Here is an 11,743-nt window from a genome sequence, read left to right as displayed (position 1 = left end):
TGGATGTGCAATAGTTCTGTTAAAAGATCACAAATACCTTTAACTATTTAAACTAGACAGAGGGTTACTTCTCTCTCACTCATTCATTCTGTTATTGGGCCTATTTGTCAGTTTCTCTCTCTTCTTCTGTACTTTTTCTGTTTATATGAGTGAGTGGGTGGGTGGATGGCTTTAAATTATTTAGTGAGAGTAACCGGAGGCCATATACAGGATGAGATCTTTCTGTATTCAGCCTCTCAATTGGCTTGACTGAATAATGCATATCTGAGAGTCATATGAAAGTACAGTTTGACATAAACACAATACAGCCGCGGGGATGTTATAGTTGATCCATAATGTTATTATGATGTCTAACTTAATGGGTGGGGGAGGTTGGTCATATTTGAGGCCTTTGTATTCTTTTCCTTTACTTTCTTTTTTAGCACATGCTTTGTCTCAGCAGGGGCTAAAAATATCTGACTCTGCTCAGCATAAGCATAAAACACTAATAGATAAAAAAAAATCTCAATTTGTATTATTAAAAAGGTTTGTATTATTAAAAAAACACGTTACAATACATATTTCAGTAGTTTTAGTCATCTGAGACATTGCTTATGTGGAAAGCATTGCTTTTTAGCTATTGTGCATCTGTGTTGTACTTAATGTCAGGACTATTTTACTCGTCATTTCACAACTGGTTTGCATTGTTTCTATGCTATTTTGTTTCTTTTTTGTCTTAAAATCCTTCAAAACGCTTCGATCTGAAGGTTAAGCTTATAGTTTGAATCTTTGGACTAAGGAGTTTTAATTTAAGGTTCAGTTTTAATTACAGTTCTTATCTCATTTTCTCTACAAAAGAGAACCAAAGCAACCAAAGCCTTTGTGCCATGTGAGATTAATAAATCATAAAGTAGGTGATGAGTGTGCATGCAAACTGCCAAGGACAACCGGTCAACAAGAAGTCAAGCTTCGCAATTCTCCAGTCAACTTAACCCTTGATTAATGGTTTTTGCTCTCAAAAGACACATTTTCCCTATTATCTGGATACTGTATGGTGTAACCTGGGTCCACTGGGTTTTTATTAGGCTTTTTTTCTTCTCACTTCCAAGTTATGTCTGATTTAATAGCATCTAGCTCCCATAAATCTGTACTGCATGGAGATTCATTGTTGTAGGCAAAATAGACCTCCTATCATTCACATATATTTCTCGCTCTCTTCTCTAACCCAGAGACTCATCAACACTAGCCCATGTGATAAGTTCTGTTGTTGTCACTCTCATTTTACTCTCCATGTCTTCATTCCTTTCTGTTTAGACCTGTTCCTCCTTGTCCCTCGTGAACCATCCATCCCTCGCTCTCTGTCTCATGGCCTCAGAAGAAAAAGAAACAAGGCCTCAGAGCTTGGGCTGTACAGAGTGTTGTGTTCAAGTGGCCATTACTGTGATAATCACAGTGGAAAAAGCTATTGAATAATTCATATTTTCTATCTATCTATCTATCTATCTATCTATCTATCTATCTATCTATCTATCTATCTATCTATCTATCTATCTATCTATCTATCTATCTATCTATCTATCTATCTATCTATCTATCTATCTATCTATCTATCTATCTATCTATCTATCTATCTATCTATCTATCCATCCATCCATCCATCCATCCATGCATCATCTATCTATCTATCTATCTATCTATCTATCTATCTATCTATCTATCTATCTATCTATCTATCTATCTATCTATCTATCTATCTATCTATCTATCTATCTATCTATCTATCTATCTATCTATCTATCTATCTATCTATCTATCTATCTGTCTGTCTGTCTATTTATCTAAACCTGATATTGTTTATAGGTCAATAGACTTTATCTGTTCCAGGAATGTAGGGAGTATCATAAAGCATTTTTTTTTTTTTTTGAGGCACTAAACTTAAACGTGACAAATAAGCTGCGTTATAAATTCTTTAATCAAACTACATTAACATATTCTTTGGTGTCAGAGTTGGAAGTTTGTCACAATCTCCACACACAGTTTCATGAAATAATCTTCAGATCCACAGAGTTCAGGATAAAGAGGTCTTCATCTGTATAATTAACACTGACCCTGTTTGATAGCGTCCTCCTCTTCATAACATTTGCTTGTTGTAATCTGGGTAATTTTCTTTCAGGCTTTTACACCACTGCTGTGCTGAAATAATAATGATTTAGTGAAATTGTGTTCTGTATGTGTGATGTAATTATGCATAAAGTTTTGTTTCTTTGTTCTGAATGAAAAGAGTAACAATTATGTGCTCATGTGAAACATTTTCTTTGTGTGTAAGTGTAAATTGTAAAAAGTTTGAAAGATTATAGGCTAAAACAACAACTGATTCATAACAAATGTAAGGCTATTAAACTTTTAGTTTTGATTAAAAGATGATGCATTGTGGTAACAGTCAGACGCATTGTGTGTTTGCCTGTCCATATACTTCATTCATATGCCTCTTTATCAGACACTGAGGATATGAGCTGTGACCAATGAACAGAACCTCTTTGACCACCACGGTACACTGGTGGCATTACAACAGCCTAAGTCAAAAGAGCATTGTTTATCCCTCCTTGGCTGAAAAAACAGATCTGACCTTACACATCCTGATTTTTTCCAATGTTTGTTGTTTCATTTTATGTGTTTTGTTTCTTTTACTCCTTGTAATGCTCATAAAAACATTATAAACAATGTTATATTATATTAGTATTTATTGATATTTGAATTCAATTTTCAATAAATGTTTTAGTTGTTATAGTTAACAATAACAACACTGATTAGAACAGAATATATTTTGATATTTATGCATAATTTTCATAGATCTTGGTCTGAGTGCATTGCATGAGACTTGAAATGCAATATCAAGAAATAAAAAGCAAGATCGCTGATGCAGGTCACATCTGTTTCCTACATATCAAAATACCAAATGGATTTGCAATCAAATTTCCCTTTTGCGTGTAAAATTACGATTCTTTATTTACTTTATAAACTTTATTTACATTCTACAGCAGAATTCTGCTTTTCACAAAGAGGATTGAAGTGGGTCTTATAATATTAAAATAACATGTCTCATGGTTTTTAACTCAGAAACTGGATGGACAGATTTAACACCAATGTATTCATGACCTCCAACTTCTCCAGAGGGACTATACTGGAATCAATGCACTGTGAGATTTCCAGGTCTGATGAATGACAAGTAACCAATGTTTAAAAGGCTCCAATAATGTGTCGCAGCTCTTCTGGGTCCATTGTCTCACACTTGGTAACCACATGTTTTGAATTTGTTACGCCGCCAACCAACAATCGTTGTCTTTTCAAACTTAAGCTCTCTGAACACAAAGACGTCATTATTGCTGTAGCTGAATTTGTATTGTAGGGAATTTGTTTGCAAACCACAATGATATCTGACAGTTAGTGTATTCATTCAAAATAATTAATAATGGAAAGGCTGATGATAAGGGAACAATTGCTATGTCTATTATGATTTCCAATGTACACTTTCACTTTAATAATTGTTGGCCATATCATTTACTCACCCTTATGTTTTTCCAATCAAAAAAGCAACAAAAACAGAGATGTTAGAAAGAATGAGTCACCAACCATTCAACTTCATTGAATGGAACAAAAATACAAGTCCCTAACATTTTGTATAACATCTTCTTTAGTGCTCTACAGAACAAATAAAGCTATGCAGGTTGTAAAAGTCTGGTAGAAAAATTATGACAGATTATTTTTTTTAAATTTTTTTTTTGTGGATCCACTATGCCTTTAAGATTAAGCTCACGTCGCCCGGAAGCTGCTGAGGACAAATGCAAGTTCGAGGCGCGCTCTAGTGAGCGTGAATGACAGACTGACGCGCGCGCGGTGTCTCTGCACTCAACTCATCAGTTTGTCAAGATATGTTTGTTGAGATATTTTTTTGATGACGCCTTTGTATTAACGAACTACAGTTTGGAAAAAAAACTCCTAAACATCAGTGACAAGTATCCCGCTGGTAAGTTGTTAAATTAATTGTTTGCATCTTTCGCTTGTGCGCAATTCCCCAAGTGAGTTTTGTCTTGTTTTTAGCAATTAGCCAGACAATAAACAAAACATGAATAGGTTTGTGTTTAAATTCTCTTGAGTAATTAGATAAATAGTGTTTAAAAAAAAGCTGTTTCTCCTCAAGCTTGCTGGTAGTTTGTTTTTGTCATTTTGTTTAGCGGTCTCAGAGAGATTTTTAAATCATTCACAGGCATTATGTATTTAACGTTACTTAGTTTAACTTTAAGCGCTACAGTTGAGCAATAGTAGCCTTCGACTATCATTTTGTAATTGTTTCAAGAGTTCACATCAAGGATTCTTGAGTAAGTTATAACAGTGGACATGATGCGCGCTCCCGTGCGCCAGTAATTGAATGATAGTTGTGCTCACACGTGGAAAGTGTGCAAAATAGACCGTGAACTGAAGTGATAAACTTTATTGAAGTGTATCGGTAAGGTAGGTATAGGGTGAGGTTACGAAGCGCCACGTAAAGCGTACCCAGTGGTCTGTTTGTCCTTCATTGTGGTTAAAGGAAGGGTCGCTCCCGTTATTTGATACACTACATGTTTCCCAGCTGGGGTGCGCGGTCATGAAGCGCGCTCCTGAGGAGATGCACTTCTCAAAAGCAGAGAAATTAAATTAACGTGACACCTGATGACTGTGCTATGATGTGATGTGACGGCCTCGGTTTGTGTGTGTATGTATGTGTCCTTTTGCATTCAAAATCCTAAACGTTGCTCAGTTAGTTGTATATTAAATGTAAAAGTATTCGTAGTTTAAGAGCCTTTTTGCACAGCTCTAGGCTATGTACAGTTTGCACACAGAGTAACAAAACAATACCAGCTTTTGTTGCACTGCACTGGATTATTTTATTATCTAGTCTAATTTGCATTGATCTAATGCAGTAGGCTATAACACCACCAGTAAAGCAGCCTTATGACTTTTGTGGTTCCTTTTTCTGTTTAGTTCTGCAAGAAACAACTTTGTTTTTACATGCGAGAAGTTGGCCGGCCTGAATTGGTTATGGGAAGTTGTTCTGCGGTGTGACATGCTATAGTCCGTCTAAAATAATTTCAAACATAATTTAGGCTAGATAATCAGTTTAGAATTAGGCAAGTTGTTTTAGCGACTGTATGTAATATTTGTACTTAAATAAAAATAATAAATTAAAATCGATGAAGAGTTGACCACTTTAGGACATAAGATGCACTTTACATTATACCTTCAAGTTTGAACCTAAATTCTTGATATAGATTTTTTTTTTCAAGCAAAGTTCCTTAAAGTTACATTTCTTTTTATTTTATTAGAGATGGTGACCTAAATGCACATGGTTAACAAATTGCATTTGTGTTAGTGATCCGAATTACATTTGTGATAGTGATCCACCCATCCCAAAGAGCCCTTACTGTAAACCAAACAGTAATAAAAGCAAGTGTATACCCTCACATTTGAACATTGTTTTGCATTTATTCAGGCTATAATAAACAAATTCAATTTCATTAATTTACCTTCTGCACTATTTGCTTTAGCAGGCTGTCTCAAATGCATAGGTTAAAGGTATAGAACAATGGCACAGCAATAATAAGAGCATATTGCTGTCAGTTCCCTTTCTTGTTTTCAGGGTGTGCCTGGGTTGCATTTGGAAGCCCGCTTAACGATTTCCTGCTTGGCCTTTAAAATCTGAGTTTAATGGGTTTTGTAATGCTGGCATCTACAGTATTAGCATAGATCTTCAACGAGAGAGATAGAGAGTGGGTAAAATATGGGCTTGGTTGGTGTAGATTGAAGCAGAGAATTGGCCCAGTAATGCAGGTCTGTTTAATACTCCAAAGAGACTGACATGTCCGTCTGTCCATCAGGGAGAAAGTAGGCTAAAATGGTTATATATGAAATTGTATATGATTTTTTTGTTTCCATTTATTATTTTTATCTTATAATATGCTGATCATTCCTAGTCTTGTCTTTTTAAAAATATGTATTTTAATAAGATTAGTGCAAACGTTTTCTCCAGTAGGAATGGGCCGATCTCATTTTTAATCATACTGATTAAAATCATACTGTCTATCCATATTTGTTTTCATCATTAGTGATGATCAGGAGAGCTTTGCCTTGTGATTAATCATAGCTCTTATGTTTCATAACAAAGCTGTCTTTCCATAGGCTGTTATATTTCTGCAAAATCAGCCAGTGGAAGGAGCATAATGTGGATTACAGAACAGGATGTCTAGTCTAGTAAGTTTAGCCTATGGTTAACCTCACTTTCCGTCTGTGGTACTTAAGTCAGATGACTGTTAGTGTATACGTTCTGCTCAAAGCTAATTCCTTTTCTGCTTCAAATCATTTTAAATCTATAATTAGTATTAATTGGTTCACTTTTTAATGGTCTTTGAATTAGAGACCCAGCAAACTCTGTTGGTATTCAAGTTATGTCAGTGGTTTTAAACATTTAAAGTGAATTTAGGCATCGCATTATGAAGAACAGTATGAAAAAATATTAATTTTGAGATTTGCTAAAGAATAAATTCAACAGTTTAAATTATTTGTTTAATAACATTCAATTGGTATTTTACGTTTTTATTTTTGTGTATTTTTTTGTAGTTTTGTTTTTATATTACTTTAGTAGAATTGATTTATTTTTAGTTTAGATTTAGTTGCCAAGGCAATATTTCTAACTTTAGTTTGTTTGTTTTTTATCTAATATTTAGCCTTTATTTATGTAGCGCTATACAATACAGATTGTTTCAAAGCAGCTTTACAGTGAGAACAGGAAAATGATTCAGTGATGCAAACAGTTCATTTCGGCTGTACAGGAGCTCTAAAAGAAAAGTGTCATTGTTCAGCTGAAGTCAGTTCACTGTTGATTCAGTTCCATTGTAAAGATCATAAATTATTAAATTACTTCATTAAAGCAGTTCTGCAGAAAACAGTGATGTCATCATCCAGCTCAGTTCAGTTCAGTTCTCATCCAATAGTGTCAGTGCAGTCAAAACAATAATATCGTTGAATATTAAGTGTCCCTAACTAAGCAAGCCAGAGGCGACAGTGTCAAGGAACCAGAACCCGAAAAAAAATCTTGGGAGAAACCAGGTTTGTGATTATGATTCGGGCTACGTCACAAGTCAGAATCAGATTATGGATCGGTAGCGCTAGCATTTAAATATTTCGGTTAACAATTGTTTAAAAATAGTTTTACTTTATTGATACTGAAAAATTCGATTAATATTGCTCAATTACTGATATGGTACTGTCATGGTATTTCTGTTGTTACCTGACTTCCCTTGTTTACTTTTGTTTTAAATTAACAGTGGGGCCTAAAATGTTTGACAAAACTGTTTTATTGTACTTGTAAATGGCTTCAAAAAGAAATATCCATCCTAAAATATTTTGCATGAGTAATACATCAGTTTCATTTTGCTTTGATGTTTCAGTTCACACACACTTCTCAGACCATATGTCTGCTTAATGGGGGTATTACCATGTGTCGATGTTGGCACAGTAACACCCGTACCCATCATTCAACAGACACAGAGGGCCTACTGAAGCAACTGCTTATTAATCAGAATAAAACAAAATAATAGCAGCTTGTAGTCCTGCTCTGGTCTGCGCAAGGAGAGAACACCAGAGCACCAGTCAGTGAGACAATTGTTTTCATTTTGCCAACAGTATACTTCCTGTTACCCTTGATTAATATTGTGATTTCCTTCACAAAGTCTGTTATTGTTTTTTATCATATGACAGGAAGACGGTACACATCATTGTTTCTTTGTTCATCTGTCCTTTTCAAATCTTACTATTGAACTAACTCTACAATGTCTCACTCTGTGTGGAATAAAATGAGTACATTTACAAAATAAATATTTCCTTTAAGTTTGCCTACAATATTATATAAACATGACAGCTCATACAATGTTACAGATACAATTGCTCGTTCTAAAGTAAAAAATTAGAACTTTAATGTTCTTAAAAGTGCCCTTTCTAGTGCCCCTGAGCCTTCTTTTAAACAGTCCCAGTGTTATACCAGAGCAAAACATTTCTGTAGACCCTCCTGCTTTCTTTCTGAGTAATGGCTGACCCTGTTGCATAAGTGCAGAGGCTGACATCATTGTTAGAGACCCAACACTGGGGTTTGAAGGCAGCGTGAACCGGTGTGGGGCCCTCAAATCTCCCCCTGCACTGGGATGAGGAGCAGCTGGGGCTCCTGAGGCATGAAAAGATTGTGAAATAGTATAAACTGAAGCACAACAAGCACCTGGCTTTTGCGTTTTGCTTGTAGGCCAAACTGTAGCTTGGTGGGTGTGCCTTTGTATTTGGTTTCTCCGTTGAAAGATTTTTCCTGGACATAACCTTTGGGAAATTGATCAGGGATCTTGTTAAAAAATAATGCTGTTGTTCTTCAGAACAAAAGGAAGTGCAGAGCTGTAGGTGCTACATGTTATTATTTCTGTTAATTTGTTGTTAGGAACAATAGTTTATCCAACTTTCTCCATATAACATCTCTGTCTTTGGTCAGGTAGCGCTTCTCAATACCATTGCTGATGTTTAATTTACAGAAGTAGCAGGAGACATGCAGCTTAATTTAACAGGGGAGGAAGTTTAAAGTTTTTGAAAGTTATACATAGTTATTACATAGTATGTTTTTACAGTACACTGAACTCTTTCTGTAAATTTCAAGGAAAATCTGATTCCTCGTGATATGACCCATTTTAAGCTTCTCATTGCAGAGTATAAACACAATCATACGCTCCTGACCATAGACTGACTTGGCACCATATTTACACACTGACATACCTTCTGCCCAGACACACGTAGTTAAAAACGTATACTTAGTGCTCACATGAGGATCCCAGATGTGTTGATCGCTCAGAATGTTCTCTGGCAGTGGGCCACATGAGTTCTGGAACTCTGGGAAAAACAGTCTGTTTCTAAGGCCTAATGAAGACATTGTCCTCTTATGGGGGCAACGACTGTTATTGTTCTTGAGTAATTTGCTTGCTCAAATCTATGTGTTTGTGAAAGTGGGTCACAGCAGAATAAGCACATCCGTTTCGAGGTTAGGAAGGGTCATATCTTTGTTTTTCTTCAACTCGTTCCTTTTGCTGCTGTTGTGACTTCATTTAGAGACGGCAGTGTTTAAGGTTGATTCTTTATGTGCGACGTCAGCTGTTTGAATGCTTGCTTTGAGGAGGTTAAATCTAATTGCATTTGTTTAAAATATTGGTGCCCACTTGATGGAAGTTAACAACTCCAGACAGTTGTTAAACTACAGTATGTGTGGTTTGCAAATTGCATTTGGTTAGTTTCTTAATGTGGAATATGCAGGCACAGTTGTGTTAATTTTTTCCTGGCTGGATAGTTTAGCCTTTCTTTTGCTCTCAGCGAAATCATTCGACTTTGGCAGGTAGTCAGCAGTAATTTTATTAGCGGAACTTTTACGTGGATGGTTTTTGTTTCTGTAACTTATTGTAGCTTGAAGTAAATCAAAGATGCCAATTAAATCAGTTTGCCAAGAAACACAAAATGAGAATGAGATCGTTTATTTGGTATTGTTTAAGTGGAGATTGATCCAAGCTTTTTATTGGATGCACCTGAGGTTATCTAGTAATCCCTGCATGTCATGAGGACACACTTCAGAAAAATACTAACATGCTTTGGAGACACGCTTCTTATTTTTCCTGGTTGCCTTCTGTATGGTTTGTTGTGGATGGATTGCACTCTAAATGCAACTCTGTTTTTCATATCGATTTGTCGATATACAGCCTTGTCGGCTGCAAACTTTTGCCTGTGCAAATGGCACTAAGCTTAAGCAAAGTGGATGTCACAGAGGAAAAAAGGAAGGAGGCAGTTTTTTGCAGAGGTGATGGGTTCAGCCTGTGGTTGAGCGAGAGAAAGAGAGCGAACATGATTTTTCAATTACGGCTCCCCTCAGAATTTTCTTCGTAAGAGTGCAAAAAGCCAGATCTGGAGGGAGATCAAACCTCCACCCAAGTTAGTGCATGTTAAATTATACACACACACACACGCACGCGCACACACACACACACGCGCACACAAAGAACCCACCCCATTGTGTTTAAAATCTTTCTCTTCAACATAATTTAAGTAGAATGCCAATAGTCTCAAGTCCATGTTAAAGATTTCACAGCTCATGTTGTGTGGTATATTGACAATGACTTCATATTCAACCCTGTAAGCTAGTAGCACCGAATCACTGATATCAATGCATGTGCTCTGTAAATATGGAGAGGGAAAACCCAATTGTTGCGAACTTGCGACCCAATTTGCTGTATTCCTGCTTTATTTAAATATTGAACTGCTCTCTCCACACCTTCCTAAATGAGCTACAGTAACGTATAGCTCAATCTGCCGAGTGAAATCCAACAATTAGCAATTGGACAGACATTATTTAGGCTTCTAGCATGAAATTTAGGAGGAATATTCAAGTAATTTACTTGCAATGTAGAGGGTTGTGTTGATTTCACATATGGGTCAATGACATGATGTGCATCTTTTTGTGTCCAAGTGCATTATTTCCTTTTATAATAATTTGATACATTCAAGACATGTAGGCCTATCACTTTATTCTATTAAACTAAAACCAAAATGTCAGGTGGCACAACAGTCCACACAAATTAACAGACTAAGAAAATATTTTGATAAGTTCAAAATAAAATACTATGGCTTAATTTAGTTTGAAACCTTTCGATAAACATCAGTGTAGTTTTAAAGCTCTTTAATTGTCATTGGCCCATATAGTATACCTTCAGTTTATGTAGTATAATACACTTTTACTGGAAATAACCTGTTCCTTGATTCAATTCTTGCTTTTTGGCACTATGCAGAAAAGAGTGTTGTGTCTCCAGGTGCTTCTGCATAAACCTTTGCATAGTTTCCATATTAAAGTTTGTACATACTAGTAATCCATATGCAAAAAATAGTTTCCATGTGTAAATTACGTAGTTATGTAAATATATCTTTACACAATGTCCTCTCTATTTAGTGTACTTTGTTGTCTAAAAGTCTGAGACCAGGGATGGAAATTAACTTTTTTGTCCACCGGCCACTGTGGCTGGTGGATTTCAAAATCTACCAGCCACTCAATGTTTTTACCAGCCACTTTCTTGTTTTTAACCGACAATGTGTAACTGCATGTGAAAATTAATACTACAAGATCTACAATACTTAAGCAGTTTATTTAATCTCAAGTCTCAATGAAATACTGACATTTTCTCTTTCTCTCTTATATATATTTCTCTTTTTTACCTGGATGTGGCATTTGAATGATTCGTGGTCTTTTATGGCTTCCAGTTTTAGGTTTTTAGTCCCAACAATGAAACTAGGGCTGGGCGATATGGACCAAAAGTCATATCCCGATTATTTAGGCTGAATATCGATATACGATATATATCCCGATATTTTTTCCGCAAAGTGAGAGCAAATGTTCAGTCAAAGTCAAAGCCAAATATGACATGTCACAAGTAGTTTTATTGAAACCGGCTATTTCCACACACACAAGTACTGTCCCCCTTTACTTAACATAAATTGTAAGAATATGACTAATAGTAAAGACTAGTACTAATAAATAAACATTAGGCCTATGCTAAAGCTATTAAATAGCAGTCCCAAACTAGTTTTTGTTAATACAATGTTGGTATGAGCCACTAGAGTCATTTAAAAATATTAAAAATAACACAAAGAAAAATAAAGTGGCATT

The 11,743-nt window shown here is 35.6% G+C and overlaps 1 long non-coding RNA gene across 1 annotated transcript in view; it reads left to right on the top strand.

The window, feature by feature from the left end:
* Window positions 1–3,711: 3,711 nt before the first annotated feature.
* LOC309485104 overlaps window positions 3,712–11,743 on the top strand; it is a 31,299-nt gene continuing 23,267 nt past the window's right edge. The window contains exon 1 of the long non-coding RNA XR_014201058.1: window positions 3,712–4,003. This is a non-coding gene — a long non-coding RNA (uncharacterized lncRNA). The remainder of the gene's footprint in view (window positions 4,004–11,743) is intronic.

This window comes from Leuciscus leuciscus, assembly GCF_965113295.1.
Source record: "Leuciscus leuciscus genome assembly, chromosome: 21".
NCBI lineage: Eukaryota > Metazoa > Chordata > Actinopteri > Cypriniformes > Leuciscidae > Leuciscus > Leuciscus leuciscus.
Note: the sequence above shows the minus strand (reverse complement) of the source record. Positions and strands in the feature narration are given on the sequence as shown.